This window comes from Serinus canaria, chromosome 17 (assembly GCF_022539315.1).
Source record: "Serinus canaria isolate serCan28SL12 chromosome 17, serCan2020, whole genome shotgun sequence".
Lineage (NCBI taxonomy): Eukaryota > Metazoa > Chordata > Aves > Passeriformes > Fringillidae > Serinus > Serinus canaria.
The window spans coordinates 3,348,778-3,369,202 of record NC_066330.1 but is presented as its reverse complement, the minus strand read 5'-3'; the positions used below and the strand labels follow the sequence as shown (position 1 = coordinate 3,369,202).

General features: G+C 45.8%; 1 protein-coding gene across 3 annotated transcripts in view; it reads right to left on the bottom strand.

The window, feature by feature from the left end:
* Positions 1–12,910, bottom strand: part of BRD3 (bromodomain containing 3) — a 36,594-nt gene extending 23,684 nt beyond the window's left edge. For 2 of the 3 annotated variants that reach the window (XM_050981154.1, XM_050981153.1), the window contains exon 1: positions 12,777–12,886. The gene's annotated coding sequence lies outside the window, so the exon portion shown is untranslated. Of the gene's footprint in view, positions 1–12,776 lie in introns of all 3 variants that reach the window. The other variant, XM_030231149.2, reaches the window with a different exon arrangement.
* Between the last annotated feature and the right edge of the window lie 7,515 nt (positions 12,911–20,425).

The window sequence follows — 20,425 nt, the reverse complement described above, 5'->3', positions numbered from 1 at the left end:
CCAAGAGGAAACTTCAGTAGACCCACAGACAAAAATTAAGCAAGCTTGTACAAACTGTCCCATACTTATAGGCAGAATTAACTACACAGCTCTTGTCTAAGCACTCCAGCACCCTCTGAAACTGCACTGGTATCAATAACTATTTCAACTATTAGGGACAGTGACTCAGGACATCACTGTACAAGGAACTGTACAAGCCTGGAGTGAAGACTGCCAAAACCAGACACCATGTGCACCTTCCAGTGAGGGGCCAAGGTGAGACTTCTTTTAGCCCTGCAGTAATATCTTCTTAAATTTTAATTTTTAAATCACTACTTATCCTGCTCCTCAGGCATATGATGTTCAAGTAGCAGGAGCTAGTCTTGATTTCTCTGTCTGCACAAGTGGTTTTGATATTTCAAGTTTAAAATACACCCTCCTTAAAGTGCTGTCATACAGAAAGAGTGAACACTGCTTCTCCTTCTTATTCAATTTGAGACGGTAATTAAAAGCAAAACCCAAAACCTCAAAGAAAGGAGGTTTTAAGTCCTGGAGTTTAAGTCTTTTTCTGCTAAGTTGCAACCTCAGTGTGGCAAACCAGGCATCAAAAAACCCATCTAGGTTGGATGGATTTTTTTCTTTAAAAAAACCCCTTTCTTCCATTGAGTCCCTCACACAGGGTCAGTCAGCAGAGAGACAGCTGGCATGGAGAAAACATGTAAATAATTCCCTGCACTAGCAGGATAACATTTTCCTGTCTGCAGTGGTGGGGACTATTTTAAAAGCAGCTCTGAAGCCCCATGAAGTGTGCAGTGTGCCAGCTCTCCTGCTGCTCCAGCCAACGGCTCTGCCACTTCCTTTGGCAGTGCCCAGCATTTAACGGATGCTCTGCTCCCATGCAGGACCCAATGGGGTTTGTTTTGATTGCAAACTTACAGCAAGCTTTATGGCAGCCTGGCAGTCCAACATCTCCTTGGTTTCCCCCCCTTTGGTATAGTATTTCTGCATGGTTACTTGGACATTGATCAAAATCTGGCAGAATTCCAGCTCAGCAAAGAAACAGCCACATAAATCTTCCCATCAGGGAAAATTATCGAGTTTGAGAGATGTTCCTTGACCTCGTTGTTATCTGCACGTTTTTATTTACATTACAGTAGCACACAGAGGCTGGGCAGAGACCAAGGTCCCTTAGCAGTTCACACTCTGCACACACAAAGACTCTGTTCCTTCCTCAAAGGGCTGCTGCTCACAACTCACACTTTATACCACGGTGAGGTGACTTGCCCAGAGCCCCTCAGTCAGCAGCCAGACCCAAAATTTGCCAGCAGGGCAATCAGAGCAGTGTCCTCCAAGCTGCTGCTCCAAGCATTGCTCCCCCACATTGGCTCCTTGCAGCCTCCAAAGCAGATTCTCAGTCTCTTTTTTCCAAACAGTTGGAAACCCAGCCTTGGTCATCTTGCCCAGACTTTCTCTGCAGGAGAGGTTTAGCACTACTAAACCTCAATACAAAGTCAAGTAAGATTATTAATGAGGGTTGTACCCATTTCATTCTATGGCTGTAGAAATTAAGGGCTACATCAGTCTCCTCAGAAGGAAACAAAACTTGAGGACGCCTCCTTTTCCTCCTCCTTTGCCTTCCCTTCCCAGCCCCACACAGGAACTGAACTTCAGGCAGCTTTCAGTACCTACAACATGTCAGTACGGATGGTGTCTTCAAACACAAGGGATGTGCAATTTGAGAGCAAGACTTGAGGAGAGACAAACTGCTTATCAGCCAACCCTGCCCTGGCAGACAGACACACTACACACAACACGCCACCCCCTCAAGACACTGGGATTTACACTTTGCTTCACTGCAGGAGCTGGGAATTTGGCTTGCAGTGCCCCTACGGCACACTGCAGCACTCTGAAAGTCCATTCAGCCCTCCTTGCTGTCTCTCAAATCATTAATTCCACATTTCACAGATTTGCTTTTCATGCATATTATTTTGAGCACCGCCCTAATAACATCCTGAGACTGGGAGATGCAACTGTGTCCTGAGCTCACCTCTGCATGAGGGAGGGGAAAAGATCACAGCAGATTAAGTCAGTTCCTTGGCTTTTGACTTGGTTGGTTTAATGCTCATTAGATTATGCAGATGGCTTTCCTACCCTTGGTCTCTCCTTGGCTATTATAAGAGCAGGTGTTTCCTCAGTAAGGAGCCTGTGGGTTCCTAACCAGTAGGTAGGAATCAGCCAGGAGTAACTGGTAAGTTCAGGGGTCTTCAGTTTTGATGCCTACTCAGCGCTCCCTACAAACCACACTGCTGTAAGATCTCTGACTGTGAGATGCCTTCAAACCCAGGGGCAGCCAAAAAAAGCACTGGAGACTTATAAACACTGTTAGGCACCTCTAATAAAATCATGGACTTTCTGATAATTTGAGTATTTCTCTCCCCCAAGTCACTAATGCCACAGGAAGCACCTTCTGATCAAGTCTGAGCAGGAATTTAAATGCATGTCACACACAAATCAAATGGGGCTCAACTGATTTCTAAAGGCTGCAGTTTCAAGTGCAGGGAGTGATGTTTAACACTAAACCAAGTTCATTTTCATAGCTTTGAATTTGGCTTTGAGAACAGTTTTAAGTGACCAATGTCAGTAATGAATTAGGCATGGTTGACCTTCCTTTGCATTGGGGAGGACAGAATGACCTCTGGACATCACTTCCTGCCCTGCTTTTTGTGGAAAACACAGAGGCAAATTTCAACTCAGACTATGTTGGGTTTGTGCAAGCTCCTGAGTTACAGGGTTTTGTTAAAAAGGCTACAGGAGGAAGGAAAAGTGAGTGGTTACACAGCTTACCCTGTGTTGGATTCCTGACTGAAGGAGCTCAGCCAGCTTTGAGACCTGACTGCAGTAAGGTCTGGATTCAGATGAGCTGAACTGCACTTGTAAAAAATCAGCCAGGAGGTATTTCAGCAAATTAACTGGGTTGCCTATCATGAAAAACTTAACAAATGCTTAGCTGTAATAAATAAGATCTATCAACAGGTTCCAGAGTACTTGGAGTAGCAGGTGGCTTGCACATCCAAGTCAGCAGGATGGGAATGGGTAGGTGCTTAACAGGAAAATGCTGGTGGTTGTGCCTCTCACAAGATACACAAATTACACCTTTATGGCAATGGAAAAAAAACTGTTGGGCTTTTACATAAGAGATTTGGCATAGCAAGTGAAGTGTTTGGGATAACCACATGTCTGGGCAGACTCTGCTCGTGCCATTTTTCCCCCAAAGGCAAAGGTGGAGATGCAATGGAATTACCTTGTGTGACCCACAGGGCTGAGCCCACAGCACCTAATGGGGGGCAGAGCCAGGGAGAAACCAGACAGCCAACATTTACAGGGGAAAGATCCTGCTTAGAGCAGATTTTCTCTCCTATCCAGTGCACTGCACACTTATTTGGCAACTCCTAACACCTGTAGGGGTGACTGCAGCTCCCCAAAAGCCCCTGTGCAGCAGCAGCCCTGCAGCCTGGACATCAGGCAGAAAGGAAACACTGGGAAGGTGCTGGCACATGGCCACATACCATCCATGCTCTCAACGTGTCAGGAGCAGGATGAGGGGCAGGAGAGCTCAGGGAGGCAGGAATGCGGCCGAGGGCACACTGGAAATGCAGTGCAAACCACAACACAGCCAGCAGCCCAGTCCTCTGGGATTCAGGAACCACTTCAAGCCTGATCCTGCAAAGTGCTCAGCAGCTTTGCCCTCTCACTCAGCTGCACAAGGACTCTGTGGCTCAGCACCTCACCACAGAGGGTTTTGCAGACTTATCACCTGCAAGATACAACTAATTGGTCAATCAAGATAAACTTCTTTCTAAGGAAGATTTAAGCACAGGCAGGAACAAACTTAAGCTCTGCACACTTTGTGGTTTCTCTACCTGAGTCAATTCTTTTTCCAGCTGTTAAAGAGAGGTAAAATGACAAGGGAGGTTCAGTGCTGCACAGGCTGGAGACTCCTGTCAGGCTGCTCAGATGTGTGGGTGCTGCCACAGCCTCAGTCACAACAGCTGGGAGAGCTGAGGGTGTCAGTGCCACCTGCAGAAGAACAGGATCCCAGCAAGAGAAATCCCACTGCACAAGGGCAAGGGGTGCAGGAGCATGGAGATCCTGCTCTCTGCCACAGCAATTCCTAAAACAGCACAAAAAGAAATTGCAACCTAATCAAGAAGAGATATATCTATGTTTACATGAAAACTGGCCAAGGAGCGGAAAACTTTTGGTGGCCCCAAATTCAAGGCTTGCTGATGGGCACAGCAAAAGACTCCACAGACTCAGTCACAATTTCTGCAGGCTGGGAAATTCTGCAAATTCAGAACTGGCACAAATGCTGTCTGCTGGATGCCTTCTTTGTTATTCCACCTCTCTCTGTTTCTGGAATTACTATCACTTTAAGCTTCACACAGGGACAAAATTCACATTTCCCCTTCTACTCACTTCTGGTTTTGCATTCAAATCCATACTTCAAGGACAACCAGAACTAAAATCCATTTCCTCACCTGGGTTTGAACCACAGTCACCCTTTCTAAGCATCCTTCACATCAGCATCACCAACTGCTCTGAAAGTGGGAAGCAAACTGTGTGACAGGCTGATGTTCCTTCAGCCTGAATTGCTTGTAACAGATCTCAGTGGCAGGGAATCTCTGAATTCCTGCTTGCCCAGCCATCAGAAAATGCACATGGAGCAAAAGAAAAATCTCACTTGCTGAGAGCTGTTAGGAAGAAAGCAGCCAGCTAAAAGTGCAGGACCAACAGGTCCATCCTGGACACACCACCCCAGTGACAAGCAGCAGGCTGAGGTTGTTATTCATTTCAGAACTGGATGATAATGCTGAATAGTCTTAACCTGATACTCAGTGGCTCCAGCAGAAGTCAGCCTGGGGCTGCTTCTGCTTGTAGTCCTTCAGGAAACAAAACTGGTGGATAGAAACAGATATAAACACTACCAAGCAGATAAACTGCAAGAGGAAACAGGCAGCTATCCCACACTCTATGGGAGAAAACAAAACAGAGAAAGTCAGCAAGAGAAGGGAGGGATGAATAGAGTGAAGAGATAGAAGTGAAAGCTCCCTGTTTCATGCAGTTTAAAAATATGATTGACCACAGGCTGCTGTTAAATGCTGGATCACACCCAGACTGCTTTTCTGAACTACAGGCTAAAGCATCATAACCCATCTCCTTCAAGGTTCTGCCTCCTTATCTGATTTCCCATATTTCCCCCATTCCTTTACAGCCTCCCTTCTCCAATAGTGACACTCCTGACCATTCATCCTGCAACTCCAGCAAACCATTCTGCCAATTTCAGGTCAACACACTGTATTTCAGACAAATTATTAAAAAAACAACCAAACTAACTGAAATGAGAACCAAAAAAAAAACCCCACACACTGTGGCCCTGTCCCAAGTTTCAGCTGATGCATGCACAGCAGCAGCATTTAGGTACAGCCAGTAGAGCAGAACGTGGCAACACCCATACAGGGTCCAGAACTCCTAATGGGATTATTTTACATCCTCACTCTCGTTTTCTGCTTTTTAAAGGATGTGATGCATGCAGTTAAACATTTGAGTCCTGAAAAAAGTCAGCCCTTTCTCTTTTTAATCAGCATATGGTGCTCTGTGTACTTTTAGAGCATAAGGAAATGTTTGATTCAGCATACAGTGAATAAAGGACACACAGCCTTTCCACAACAGGTTTTGTCATGATTGTTTCTTTCTCTGCACTTTGATTTCCAAAAAGAGAGATTATTGGACAGAAAGCTTTTTGAAGAAAAGTCTAAAAAAAGGAAAAGAAAAAGCTACAAGAGCTCAACTACTTTCCTGCTGGGCAGAGCATCTCTGAGCATCTGCTGTACCTGCACAGAATTCTAAAAACTCCTGCTACAAGCCAGCCTGCTGACAGGTCTGACACCCCAGGCTGCAGGCTGGTTATCCCCCACTTGGAAAATGGGGATATCAATATTTCCACTGCCATCTGCAATTAAAGTCATTAGCCTTTCCCCACGCAGTTATAGATTAACCCCTTCTCAGTGTTATGGCTGCACTAATTTTAAAGGAAACGGAAAAAAAGAACCAGGAGCACAAAGGAACTTGTATTTACAGGGTGTTTACATACCATCACTGCGGTTTCTGGAAACAACTTCTTGACTAAGTACAACACTCTGTGATTGGAAGAAAGTGCAAAGCTAAAACTGCCATCTGCTTTATCCCTTTGCCCACACTGCAGCACTCTTCAAAAACATTTCTAAAAGATAAACCACAACACCCAAAAGGTCTTTAGTGGCACCTGTTAGGGAGGGGAGGGTTAGATACAGTCAAATTCCACTTCCAGCTGAGTTTAAGGGGCTACAGAAACAGGAAGATCACCTCCTTCTTTACAAAACTAAGTACAAAAAGTACTCTGAACAAAGTATAAAATACAGAGCCCTTGCAAATAGCACTTAATTCCTCTGTATTAGCTATTTAAAGGGTTGTTTCCTGCTCTGTGGAGCTAAGAACCTACACTGCAGTTCTCCCTTACACCACCAGTTCTGCAAGGCCATTTATCAGCATTATTAATATGATTTACAAGTGCTACAGATGTTCTCCTTAGGGGCAGCTCCATGCAAACATTGACAGACTTCTAATAAACAGACCCAGATCCATCTGTTAAATTGTTTGAAGCATTTCACTGTACAGAGCAGAACCAAAGTGATTCATTAGAGAAAATATCTTCATCAACAACCCCCCCTGTACACTTCTTGTGCTCCGACACTTTCTCCTACTTTACTTTTAAATCTATTTTTATGTATTTAAATGATTAAAGTTACTATTTTGAAACAGAACATATTCCTTTCAGGACAAAAAGCATTACAAGTGTAGTAAAAATGGATGAGCTGCCACTGGTTTAAATCATGCTCTGGGTTTACAACTACAGCACTGCACCTTTCCCATGCAAAGTCCACCTAAAATCAATACACGACAATCAAGTCAGTTTAAGGGGATGTAGGATGAACTGAAAGGGATTGAATTACCATGACATAAATATACTGCTTGTTAGCTGAGCCACAGTAACGTTAGAGCTGCTGATGGGGCAGCAGCCCCACACACCAAGGGAATTACTGCAGCTCTGCAGGCAGAGCAGCCACTTGTTACAGCAGTCACCCTCCCGTTTAAGACCACCACTCATCCCCTGTGCACACTCCCACCAGCTTGGCTTTATCTGTTTCCAAAGCAATTGAAGTGCCCTGTGTTTGAACAAGCACATTGTCCTGGAATAACTCCGTGTGTTAACTTAAAGCAAACACAGCCACACAAGTACAAAAGGCTCTATGGGGTCTACTACTTCCGATGAAAAGTGATTTTGCTAAGGTTGGGTAGATCCATAAACTTGCTCAGCTATGCAAGGAAGTTCCAGGTCAGCTGAGGTGTGAACAAACTGTGGTAGTTAAGCTGCTGTTGCTCCCTTAGAGAGCAGCAAAGCAGTTTCTGAGCTTGAATTAAATCCCCAAATGGTCAGCAAAAAAAAAAAAAAAAAAAAAAAAAAGGAAAAATTTGGATCTTAAAGTCTGTTACCCCTCCCTACACAGGGAGCAGAGGCTGCTGATTCAGGAAAAGGGGGGAAAGTGCTTCTGACTGCCTCAGACCCCCAGGGAACAGTGCAGAGGGCAGATGGACAGAAGGACACAGCCTCCCCAGCACAGCTCCTGCTGAGAGCACCCACGGCTTAGAGCACACAAGCCCTAAGCTGCTCAGAGCTCCTGCATATGGATGAAGCTCAAGTCCAAGGAAATATGACCATGACAGGGTGGACACAAGTGTCCCAATTGATTCCCATGTGGCTTGTTCCTGCCCAGGAAAGGAATACACTTTCAGCACACTGGCTGATCCATAATACTCCCACTCACTCAGGCAAGCACTTACTCCAGGGGAAACTCAGAGGAACATTCCCTCTCTCTTCACTGAAGTGCTGCACTTCAACATTATTTCACAGACCCTGAGCACGACTGTGGCAGCAACAGAAAAGCTGTAAAAAGCAATGCTTTCCAGGAAGGAACAGCAAAAAAGCAATGCTTTCCAGGAAGGAACAGCATTCTCCACTAAACTCAGACAATTCTTACACACATGCTCCATTTACCACTTTCACTACAGCTCACAGCACAACACAATTCCTAAACCAGCCTTGGTAAGCAAAAAGGCAGCTACATCCTACAGCCCCTCCCAGCAAAAAGCTCTGGACTGCAAGCTCTGCACTTGCTTATAGCCAAACCAATGGACCAGGGCAGTTTTAGAAAACAGATTTATCTCAGCATGGCCATATCGAAGGGTTTTGAGAAAGGGAGATCCCCAAGCAGGCACCCTCTGTGATGTTACACAAGGATGAGCTGGGCAGTTAAAAAGACCAAGTACCAGCAGGAGAAATGTGCATTCTCTTCAATCCAAGCAGGATTTGGTTACTGCAGGAGAGTCAGTCACAATGAAGAACATCTCAGCCTGTACATCTGTGCCAGTGCATGCTCTGCATGGATGTCAGTGCAGCTGTGTCAGGAAAGCTCTCAAAGTGTAAACTTCAAGAGTGGAACAGCAATCCTTTCCTGCCCCTGCTTCTCTCTCTTTAAAGGCAAGGCAGGAGCAAACAGGATTATTCCCAAAGCAGACCAGAGTCAATCACATCCGAGTCTAAATCTCAGGGTTTGACAGTAAATGGGATCAGTGCAGACAGGGAAATTTCTTCCAGATTGGTCCCTCAAGCACAGAAATTTCACCTCAGATTGTTTTTGCTACACCTGTTGCAATGTTAGTGGAGAGGAGAAAACCCTGCTCCCAGGAAAGAAGAAAAGCAAACTCCTCTGACCAGGTCATCCACGCTGCTGAAACCCTTCCAAATATGACAACATCTGCTGAAAAGAGACCAAGGTCTTTCCAGGTGCATAAGGAACCCAAAACAGAGGTGAGAAGTTTCTTCAGTCAGTATCTAATCAAGAAGGGAAAAGGACTACTAGAAAACACAGCACATTACAGAGAATTTCAGCACTGCTCTCCAGAAGAATTTACATCCTTCCAACACTGGCTTTAGCAACAAGTGGGTTAAAGAGTTAGTGTGCCACAAAGTTTTTCACCTCCAGCAAGGACTAAGGATTGAGAAAACAACCTGATATCACAGTAAGACCCTGTGGAATGAAAAGCTGGAGATGCACAGACCCTTCCAAAATGTCCTGACAGCTCACTGAGCAGCACAGCACACAATGGCTCGCTCCCAACTCCCACAACTCCGCTGCTTGCAACAGGGCTCTGGGCTACTACTAAAGAATAATGTGGCAAATTGAAATAAAACAAAACCAAATCCAAAAAACACAATACTACGTACAAAACAAAACATATGGCTCATGGTAATGATTGGGAAGCCCACTGAGGATTAATGAATTTTGCAAATTAGCAAAGAAGGAGCAACCAGGATTAAAGAGAAACAATCAACAACACCGAGATGCAAAACACTCTCTGTTCATTTATTTAGCAAAGTGTAGTTCTGCCTGTGCTGAAAGCACCTGATAGCTTACCAAAGAAGACAGAGTAATATATTTTGTAAAAGTAATTAAGCCTTTGAAATATGAGACCTCAGTACATCACTCAGCTGCTGCCGAAGAGAGGGATTTGACTCCCAAGTTGTTTGTGCTGTCAACAAGAGAGATCAGGCTCCCAGATTACTCCTGGGAGGAGGAGTGAGATTCTAGGAGTGCAGCAGGGCTTGGCTGGAAACCCACACCCCACTGCACAAGTGCCTCCCCTCCAAGGGAAATGGTAAATACTAAACAGCATCATTCAGAACATGCAGCAGGTAAAAGATGTGCCTGGGAAAACTCTGGGAAGCCCCAGCCCAGTGTGTGCACTGCCTTCAGCCTCACAGGGAGAGACCCTCAGGTCAGGCAGGCACCCCTGGCCTGCAAGGGAGGCTTGAGGATACCAAAAACGCCCATTAGACTTGTTCCATCTTAAGAGATGGGTTTCAAACACACAGTTCTTAACTCAGCAAAGAGGCCTTTGCAAGATTATTGAGAACTGTGATTTGTGTCACTATACACAGCAGTGCAAAGACACAAGCAGCTAAGAAGCCCACAGAAACATTTGCATTTGCAGACACTGACTAATAACAAAATCAGCCTTCTTTAAAGACAGTGCAACGGCAAGGCTGCCCAGCATGCTTACTGAGCTGGAACTCAGACTTTAACATGCTTTTCCTCCAAATACTTATTAAACAACAAGAACTAAAGTTTTTGTAAGCGCTTTGGTGCTTATACGACACCAGTTTTATTTCCAGAAGCTTAGTTTTTATTTGAAGATAACAGAACAAACACTCCAGAGTCAGCTTTGAAAACACCCCTCAGACACTTCACATTGCACGTGCATTCTTTCTTAATTTAAACTCTGCATGCATAGGTCACTACAACCAAAAAGCCTTTCACTGCAATAGCTACTGTCTCAGCACTGAAGAGACAATATTGCAATCAAGCTTATGCTGAAGATTGTAAAAGACTGTTACCCCCTACCCAACCCTTTTATTAAAGATTGTCTCAAAACACTAAATAAGCACGAGTATTTTTATCCAGCGCAGACTAAAGAGAAAGAAATACAATCTTAGCATTTCTTCTTTCCAAAAAGGAAGGCTTTGAGGTCTGGAGTTACTCTGTTTCAGCAGGAGCCTCCCAGGGTATTATTAAAAACTCCCCAAACTTCTGAGCTAAAAAAATGAGACAGCCAGGAGTCTGCCAGTGCTGTGATCTGCAGATCAGGAGGCAGGACCTGCATTCACAGAACACTCAAGCAGTTAGGGAGTTGTAAGCAATACAGATCATGGCTTTTTCTGCTTGTAAAGCAACCAAACTGCTTTGGGGACTTCTTGTTTGTTTTGATCGATGCATATTTATTCTGCACTTGTCACCCAGATCCTGCAGCACATATGGCAGTCACCAAGTCCCCTCTAATACCTTGGCTTAGCACTGTGTGAATTAAAGACAACAGTTTCAGCTTTAAAACTAAACTTCCAGTTTCGTGGAGACACACCCCCCAGCACACTCACACTGTACACATTAAAAAAATTAATAAGCATATTAAAAACGTGCTTCTCTATTCCCAGCAAGGAACAGCAGGTGTGCTTTGCTAATTATGTCAGCTCCTAACCTGCTATTATTTACCAGTGTCAGGGAACTCGAGATGTAACAAAAAAAAAAAAAAAAAACAAACCCAAGACCTACATATAAAAGTTTGAAATATTAGTGAAGTCATCAAATTTGCTCATCCAAACAAGTTTATTTTAGTAACTTTTGGCTCCTGAAGAAATCAACAGAAAGGAACATCCACACTCTGGGACTGTCACAGAACATTTATCCTGAACCTGACAGAACACAGTCTCCACGTTGTCAAAAGTCAATTGTGGAGAAAACACGTTCGGAATTAACACCCTGCGAGACCCAACCACGTAAGGACGCGCACAGACCCGCGACCTGAACACTACAGCTTTGTTTGAAAGTGAAACCAAGCAGGCTACAAATAATGCTCTATCCCCAGCGCCCAGGGAGGTGCCAAACCCAAACAAGAAGTATAAACGGAGGAGAAGGACGGCCGAGTTTTGAAGTTTTACATTTTATTATCGGTAGCATTATTTATAGCGTGACACTTCTATATATAAATCTGCAATCTGCGTTTCTTTTTACACCTAGAAAGCATATCAAGTTTAGGCAGCGAACCCTTGGGTTTCCATTTATTTGCAAAAGTTTGGTAAACACCGGATATTTACACGAGCGGAGCAGCTGGGTACACACACACACACATACACAAATAAATGCATGCGGACACGGACAACACGCGAAACGCGCACTTTCCAGCCCATCATCCGCTGCCTGCTCAGACCTTTTTCCAGCTCCCAAGCCAGCGGGGAAATGGCCGGAGCAGGCGGGCGCTGGCCCAGGGCTGGGGCCGCCCCGGGCTCCGCTCCGCGCCCGACACAAACGCGGAGCCCGGGACCCGCGCACCGCCGGCACCGGGGGCTGGAGGCTGCCTAGTCCCCCCCCGTCCTCCGCGCTATTTTTTAAATTTTCTTTTTTTTTTTTTTTCTCCCCTCCTCCTTTTTCCTCCCTCTTTTTTTTCCCCCTCTTTTTTCCTTGTTTTCAAGAGCGCCTGCAGCCCTCCTTTTCTTTGCCCCTAATTTTCCCCTTCAAAAGATGGCGGGCAGAGAGAGCGAGCGAGGGAAAGCGAGCGAGAGAGGGGGAAGAAGAAGAAAAACCAAAAAAAAAAAAAAAAAAAAAAAAAAAAGAAGAGAAAGAAAGCAAGCCAGCCCGTCCTGCGTTGGGGCGCGGGGCTCGGCGGGGCCGCGGCTGCGGCCGGCCGGGGCGTCTTCGGGCGCTCGGCGAGAAGGGGAGGGGGAGCAGAAGATGGAGAAGAAGCGGCAGAAGAAGAAGAAGAAAAGGGTGGGCAGGAGCGGCGGGGCCGGGAGGAAATCAATGGCCAGGCTGCAGCCAGCCCCGCCGCGCTTTGTTACAATTGTGGCGGCGCACAAAGGCTGCGGGGCCGCGGGGAGCGACGCGGGGCTCTCGCAACAAGAAGGAGCAGAAGAGAGGAGGGGAAAAAAAATAAAAAAAAAAAAATAAATTCAGCATTGGCCTTTCCCAAGTGGGTTTTGCTTTCCTCCCCCTTCTTCCCCGGCCCCCCTCCCTCCAGAAACCATGGCCCAGTGCTAGCAATGCACACCCAAGCATCTAACAAATAAAGGGAAAGATTAAATAGATTACTTTGCCCCGGCAGCTCCAGCAACGTTTGCCTTACAGTCCCTCCAGTTGCTCTTCTTTTTATCCTCGGCAAGGCAGTATAATAGATGCGCTACAGCGCCCGAGCGCTCATGCGCCGGGGCGCAAGGCCATGTGGGCACCGTAGTCCCGGGCCGGGCCGGGCGAGAGGCGGCGGCTGCAGCCCGCACTACAAGTCCCAGAAGCCGGCGGGTCCCCCCCGGCCCCCCGCGCCCTCCCCGGAGCGGCGGGCAGGGGACGGGAACGGCAGGGGTGATGCCCCGGTCAGCGGGCGGCGGGGCCGCCCAACGCGATGTCCCCGGCGGGGGAAGCGCCTGGCGGGGTTCGGCGAGGGGAACCCGCGACACGGAGCCGCGCGGAGGTGGCGGCGGGCGGGTGTCCCCCGGGCAGACATGGCCGGGGAAAATCCCGGCTTCCCCCGGCCGCCCGTGTCGCGCCTCCCGAGGTACGAGCAGAGCCTGAAAAGTGCGCCTGGAAACGCGCGTGGGACCCACGCGTGCTGCGGGAGGCCGAGCTGGAAATCACAACTGCTCTCGCCCCCCCCCCTTTTTTTTTTTGTTGTGTTGTTTTGTTTGTTTTTTTTTTTAATCGCGGTTTGCATTGGGTAATGCGCTCTCGCAGGTATTACGCAACAACTAATACGAGCTGCAATAAAAATAGCCCGCCGCCGATGCACGCTGGAGTAGCGAGCGGCCAAAAAAAATCCATCAAGAAAACCCACAGCCCGATAGTTTGCACTGGTTGGTGCATTTCATAACATTGTCAACTGCTGAAAACAACAGAAATTAATCTAACGTATACAATAAAAACAATGTGAATTTCACCAGCACACCACCATAAAAGCATCAACAAACATCAGCGCTGTTAAAAACACTTCCAAGTAACAAACACACACAGCCCATGTCCTAAAGCAAATCCACAACTGCAAACAGAAGTTAAAACAAAAAAAATTGTTATAAGCCAAAATATGATTGAATTGCTGCAGAAAAAAAATATAATAGAGCTATTGGAAAATAAATGAGGGGAACATTTGAGTGCCAATATGGAATAAGGCAGCGTGAGGGGATTTCTCTGTGGACACGTGTGCCAGCAGAGGCTGCCACGCTGCTGGTTCAGACAGCCACATGCTGATGCCAATTAATAAGTCAGTTTATTGTAACCATAAGGTGAAGGCAGTTTTACTAAAAGACCTTATTTCCAGAAGATTAGCTTTAGAAAAAACACAACCAATGGGACTGAAATTTCTCCAGAGGTATGATATAATCAGAAAGATTGTAGAGGCTTAAGAGAATTCCATTTAGCCAGGCTTGCAGCTGCCTCAGGATGGAACCAATATTGTGCACATGCCTTAGCCAAACTTCCCCAAAAAAAGGGCTTTTTGGCACTCATCTTCAAAGCTTGTGCAAATTCAGGAACCAGTAACTTGCTCACAACTCTATCACTCTTGGATACATTTACTAAGGCAGTATTTGGTGTCTCTGCATCAACACTCAAACCCCACTCTGGGTCAGTGTGTGAGACTTGGGCTTCTTTCCTGCCAGCTGACCCTTTTGACTTGACTGCCAGGTACCCCAAAGTCACCTCCCCACCCAGAGCACATGGTCTCTGCAGGAGCACAAAGCATCCAAGCTGTGAGAAAAAATTACATTCTGGGTCTGCTTAAGGAGAACCACCACACTTCATGAGCTAGTGTTCACAAGCCTGATTGTGAAAAGAGAGAAAATCCCTTTGAAACACCACCTGAACTCTGCCCTGCCCACAAGTGTCCTGAAATCCAGATACCTGGGAGTAGGGGGAAGGACCTTGAGCACTTTTTACTATTGTTCTGCTCTAAGCCCATTTTTAAGGCAATCTAAAAGATCTCAAGTGTATCAAAGCATTGGAGAGCTGAAGGGAGCCAGGGCAGTTCTTTTAACTGCACTGTCTTGCTCCAGGATGTCCCTGATCCCACATGGATATGCAGAGTAGGAATTCCTGAATGCCATAACATACACAAACACCAAATCATGAGCATGACCAAAGAGCCCCTAAATGAAAACTGCTGCAGCTCTAGGCATGGGGGCTGGGAAAAGTTGGCAGCTGAAGCTTTCCAAGGGAGGGGGCAGGGAGAAATGGACTAAGTATTCATTATGAACACTTGGGAAAATGGACTCCATGCACTCTAAAGACTCCTTTTCAACTAAATCATAATCTGAAAGCTTGGGTTTTTAAAGTATTTATATTTTAGTTTAAGACAAACTCCTGCAACAAAAGAAGTGTTGGCTGCAATGTGAGACTTGGCAGAGCCACAAGGAACTGAACAGGGGTCTCCTAATGCAAAGTGTTCAGCAACCCCAGCAACAGACAGCACAACAGCAGAGCAGAGAGAAACTGGGGAGTACAGGCAGAAAGGCAGAGACAAGAGAAGCCAGAGAGCAGAAACTCTGTGAGAGCATTAAACTCTCCAAGCTAGCAGGGCACTCACCTCACAGGGAATGGGCACAAGTTCAGCATTGGAGTTTGATCCTCACTGCAAATCCACTGTCAGGAGCACAATGATGAAGGGTGCATCAAAACTGCAACCCAAAAGGAGTCTCCAATTACACCTTATCTGCCTTATCTCACCCAGGGTGGGTGTAAGAGAGTTTCATCCCAAATTGTCATGTTCATTATGCAGCAGGCTGAGCAGGCAAAACAATTCACGTGGGAAACTGTCCCCAGAGATTTCACCACTATCAGCTTTCAACCTGGAACACAGCAGTCACTCACACACCTACCTGTAGGTCTGCAGACTTGTGCTTGAAGAACCCTGCTGCATCCTCCAAGGGATTAGGAAAGCAAACATATTTTGGGATCCCTAAAGCCTTCTTTATGCAAGGCAGTGAGTTTAGATAATGGTTTAGCCAAACAGGCACAGGCTGACTCAGTTTGAATAAGCCCCTTAGGAGGTACAGTGAAATCAAATCAGAACAATTTAAGCTCAAGTTACCAAAGCCAAAGTAAAAGCACTTCAACCGAGGAAGAGTTGTAATCTTTAAATTAAATTCTGAACTGATTTTGTCACACAGCTTCATGCACAAGATGTAACAGGCTGCCTCTTTTGAGACACCTTAACACCAGCTTTTCCAATAAAATAGAAACCTACAGCAGCAGCTCTTTATTTCCTCCTGCTCCCCAAGCTCAGAGGAGCATCCTAGATTCACCCAAAGCTTCTCAATTGCCCTCTGTGGTCTTTTATGTTGTACCTCCTGTTACCCAATTAGTGCCTTGTTAATGAACACCTGCCATGTATTTATTCCTGGCTGTTACAGTACTTTTAACTTGTAATGCCCAGTGGTACCTACATCTTTCTCAGAAGGTTTGTGCACAGGCTTCAAGTAGAAAAATGTTATTTGTGCAAAACCAGAGTGGGTTTTAGGGCTGTTAAGCACTGGCATTTTTTGCCTCTGCTCATGGAGTGTTGAGTGTTTTGAAACCAAGAGGGCATGGAAGCAGAAAAGGAGATACTTTGTGGGACAGATGAGTTTTGGGAGGATGGATCATACTCAGTGCCTTGTGTGACTGCACCCAACAGTATTTAGCAGGAATCAGGGACTGCTGGGGACACCAATTTTTCTGATCTTTGCCACAGGCACTTCCTGCAAGCTTCTGATTTTTACCTGCGCCTGTTCCACTATCAAAACTACAGATTCCCACTGCAAGGGGAGATTGCATGACTCAGATCACTCCAGTGTCAGGCAGAAGGGTGTTGAACACAAGGGGATAAATGCTCTTATTACAACAGAGAGTCATCTTTTCCAATGATCATCTTCAGTGTAGTGGTAGGATTTCCTAGATTGAGTAAGTGTTATTCAGTAAGTTAAGGATGACAGGATTAGGGCAGAGGTTTGAAACAATAATTGCAGTTTGTTCTTCTGTAGTACCTTTCATCTGTGGAATTCACAACAATGCAATAATCCTCCTAACAGCTTTTGTAAGTAAGGAAATATTATGACTCCTGTTTTTCAGCTGAGGAAGCTGAGAGGGAATATGATGATGCAGAGAATCATGGGCAGAGGCAGAATTGGGACTCAGCTCTTCTGACTCATTCTTTGTAGTTTTGAGAGCCTGGACACACCAGTTGGTGAGGCCACCCTGGCTCCTCACTCCCAGGAATGTCAGTGCCTGCAGGGCTTATGGATCTTCAGTGTTCCCTCTTCTTTTGGAGAGGGGTGAGCAGAGCCCCCAGACTGGGAAGCCAGGATGTCTACGAGCACAAAAAGGCACAGGACTGTGCTGTTTGAAGGGAAGACAGGAAAGAATTGGGCAACCCAAGACCTAAAGGATCTTGTATATGTTCATCTGCAAGAAGAGTTTTGATTGTGATCTGAAGGGTGCTCTCTAGTCAGCCAATTTCCAGTGGAGGGTGCAGAGGAGATTTTAATAAAGTTCTTCCAGACTGAGTGTTCTCAATCTAGTGAAGCAGAGACGAAGTGCTTCCACTGCAATGGACAGGAAGGGCATGGAGAGCCCACGAAATCTACTGTCTGACGAGGATGTGTCTTACCAGGAGGGAGCAAAAAGCTTTATTTGGAGGAGCTGGAGACTGGGATACACTAGACTAAGATTTGTATGTAAGGAAAGAGGCAGAGCAAAGGCTTAAACTGTTGTGAGAGAGAAGAACATGACCACAGAATTTGGGAATGGAAAAGAAACTGCCCAGCCAACATGACTACATATCTTTGGCCATAGTTAAAACTGTTCCTTTGGAAATTACCTGTATCTGAGTGGTTTTGTTGGACATTCAGTGTGATGTGAAGACCCAGCACCTGCTGTGAACACAGTGTTTGCACAGGTAAGCAAGGCTGTGAATAGTGTGTGTTACTGAGCTGGCAGTTTAAACCAACAGACCCTGGAACATGCCAGAGCCCTAAAGGATTCCTCTGTGTTTCCTTACTTTTCCTCCTGCCCCCTCACAAAGACTGGAGAGAATAGCAGAGAGATCCTCTAACAGTAACACCTTCGAACATCTTGATCTGTAAATGACAATGAGTAATAAATAGATTTCACTAAAACTATTTCAGGGGTGTGAGTGAATTGCATTGAACTGTCCCCTCTCTGTGGCTGCAGCCAAAGAACAAAGCTCCTGATTCACACAAGTGCTGAGAACCTGCTGCTCCAGTTGAAGTGGCTGGGAGAGGCAGGCTGTCATCACGTCTGGCAGTCAGAGTGTGTGTGACTCAGGCTGGGCTCTCAAATCAGCAGCCTCTGTGCATTAACTTGGCTGGGGCTGGCACTGGGGGGAATTTGTGCTGAATGAATAGCACATTGCAGGACTCCAAACCTGTGGGAAGTCTGACCTGCTCTTCAAAATCATGTTTCTTACCAGATCTTTACTAACAAGGGTTTGATACATGCAGTGTTCAATGATCTTACACTGAAATGAGTTCTTCAACTTCTTCCAGGCTCCTCATGCCTGGATTAAGTGTTTGTACACATCCCTCCCAGGGCAGGAAGATTCCAATCCTACCTGCTCTCCACTGGGCTAAGATTTCCTAGCTTTAAATGAACAAATGTTGGCAATGATGCAAGCAAGGCTTAGACTGTAGTGGGGGAGGTAGAAATATCATCCTGGAAAAGGTTCAGTGTTTGTTTTTAAATCCCAGAAGAAACATATGAATGTGATGTATCTGGGATTTAGGGGAAAAAAAAAACCAGAGCAGAATGTTAGGAACCACCCAGAAACAGCTCTGTGTCAGGGATCAGCTGCTCTTTAGAAGCCTAAAAGATGCAGCAGGTCTCTCCTGAGTTCTTCCTCCCTGTTTCTGGAGCAGAGTGTAATACACAGCGAGTCTGTTCTGCACTTCCTCTGTCTGCTGAGGGGCCCAAGCAAATAAAAATGCGAGCTGAGATTGCTAATTGTGCCAAAACATAAACATGGGCTCACACAGCTTGTGAGCTCTGTGTGTGATTATTCACCACTACAAACCTCAGCACGAGCTAGTTTGCAGCAGGCTGGTCTAAAGAACAGGTCCAGGCTGTAGTGAAGTTCCTGGGAGCTTTTCCACAAACAATAATGTCCTTTGAGTCGGCTCTGCAGCTCTGGGTTGGCTCTGGCCTCGGTGAAACCTGGGACAAAAATCACACACATTGGTCACAGCAGGAGCCACGGCCTCATCTCCTGACACCCTGGAAACCACCCAAAGGGACCCCAGTAACCCTGGGAGCAGCCACTTCCTTCCAATCTGAGCCACTTTCCTCTCCCTTTCATCACCATGGGAAGCTGCTCTCCCACAAACACCTCGGACAGGTGTCTTTTCCAGTGCACTTGGCACATCCCCAGGTTCAGGCTGGTTGGAAGCAAAGGGATTGAAAGATTTGGGGAGGGAGAAGCCTGCTAAGCCCCACACTTTTCCAGAGTTTGGACAGATGTCACATCCTGCTGATCCCAGCTGTGGAAGCCTGGCCTTGTGGAAGCAAGAAAGACCCGCACAGATGATTCATAACCATCAAGTGAAATTTAATCCAAATTTTTGTCTGTGCAGAGCCCTGGGGATGTTCTGCAGTCCCAAAGAAATGCCCCTGCTTGTGCTGTTTCTGAAAGCTCCATGCTGTCAAAAACCCTGCCTGGCATGGAATCAGGCACTTGGCCAAATGAAGTTTATCATACTTTAAACTAGTTTAAAAAAACATCCAGGAGACACTTAGAGGCTAAGGGTTGTTTAGAATTACACTTAATTTGTAGTCAAGGCTACATTTTTCAGGTTCCAGAGAGGTATTATTCAGAGCAGATAAGGACTTTTATACATGCACATGTATGTGTTTTCTACACATATATAAACATATTTATATGTATTTTCTACATTCATAGAAAAATATCGGGCAAAAATTCCCAAAGCAGACACTGAGAGGCAAAATACAAACTTATCTCCAACATGAAAGAAACAAAAAACACCCTGCCACAAGGAAGTTCTATAAATAGCATTATACTGCTGATTTGCATACTCCCATTTTATTTCATATTGTTTAAAAGACTGAAAACATTAAGCCAAAACCATCTGGAAGAATCAGCACCAGGGATTTAACTGGATTTGTTCCCTAATATTGTTCGGGTGACTGTGCAGCTCTTCTGTGTTTTACCTCCCTGAGTTTAGAGGGCAGGGCTAATTCTTCAGATTTCTGCTGCAAGATTCCAGGCTGGAGGAGAAGGGCCTTGGCTTCACTACACCACAAGTTTTTTTTCATCTTTTCCTTTCTCAACTGCCACTAGAATTTTTGGAAGCCAAAACTCTTCCTGTGTTAAAGGGCCAGTGAATGACACACGTCTCCTTTGCTTCCCTCTTAACTGAAAGCAGACTGCAACGTGTGGGTTCAGAAATAACCCACTGCTCTCCAGAGAAGTGCTTAAACACATGTTTAACTGTAACTGGGCTGTTTGGCCTTTATGAATTAAATACTTTTCTGAGTCAGGGCTTTTTTGTGTGACAATATGCCGAGAAAACCACCTTGTCTCAGATACCCTCTCAGTGTTAATTTAGAGTCACAGAATCACTGGGGTTGGGAAAGACCTCCAGGATGATCGAGTCCAGCCTTTGATTGATCATCACTTTGTCAATTAATGAATTTAACATCAGCATTTAGTCACAGAATCACTTGGGTTGGGAAAGAACTCTGGG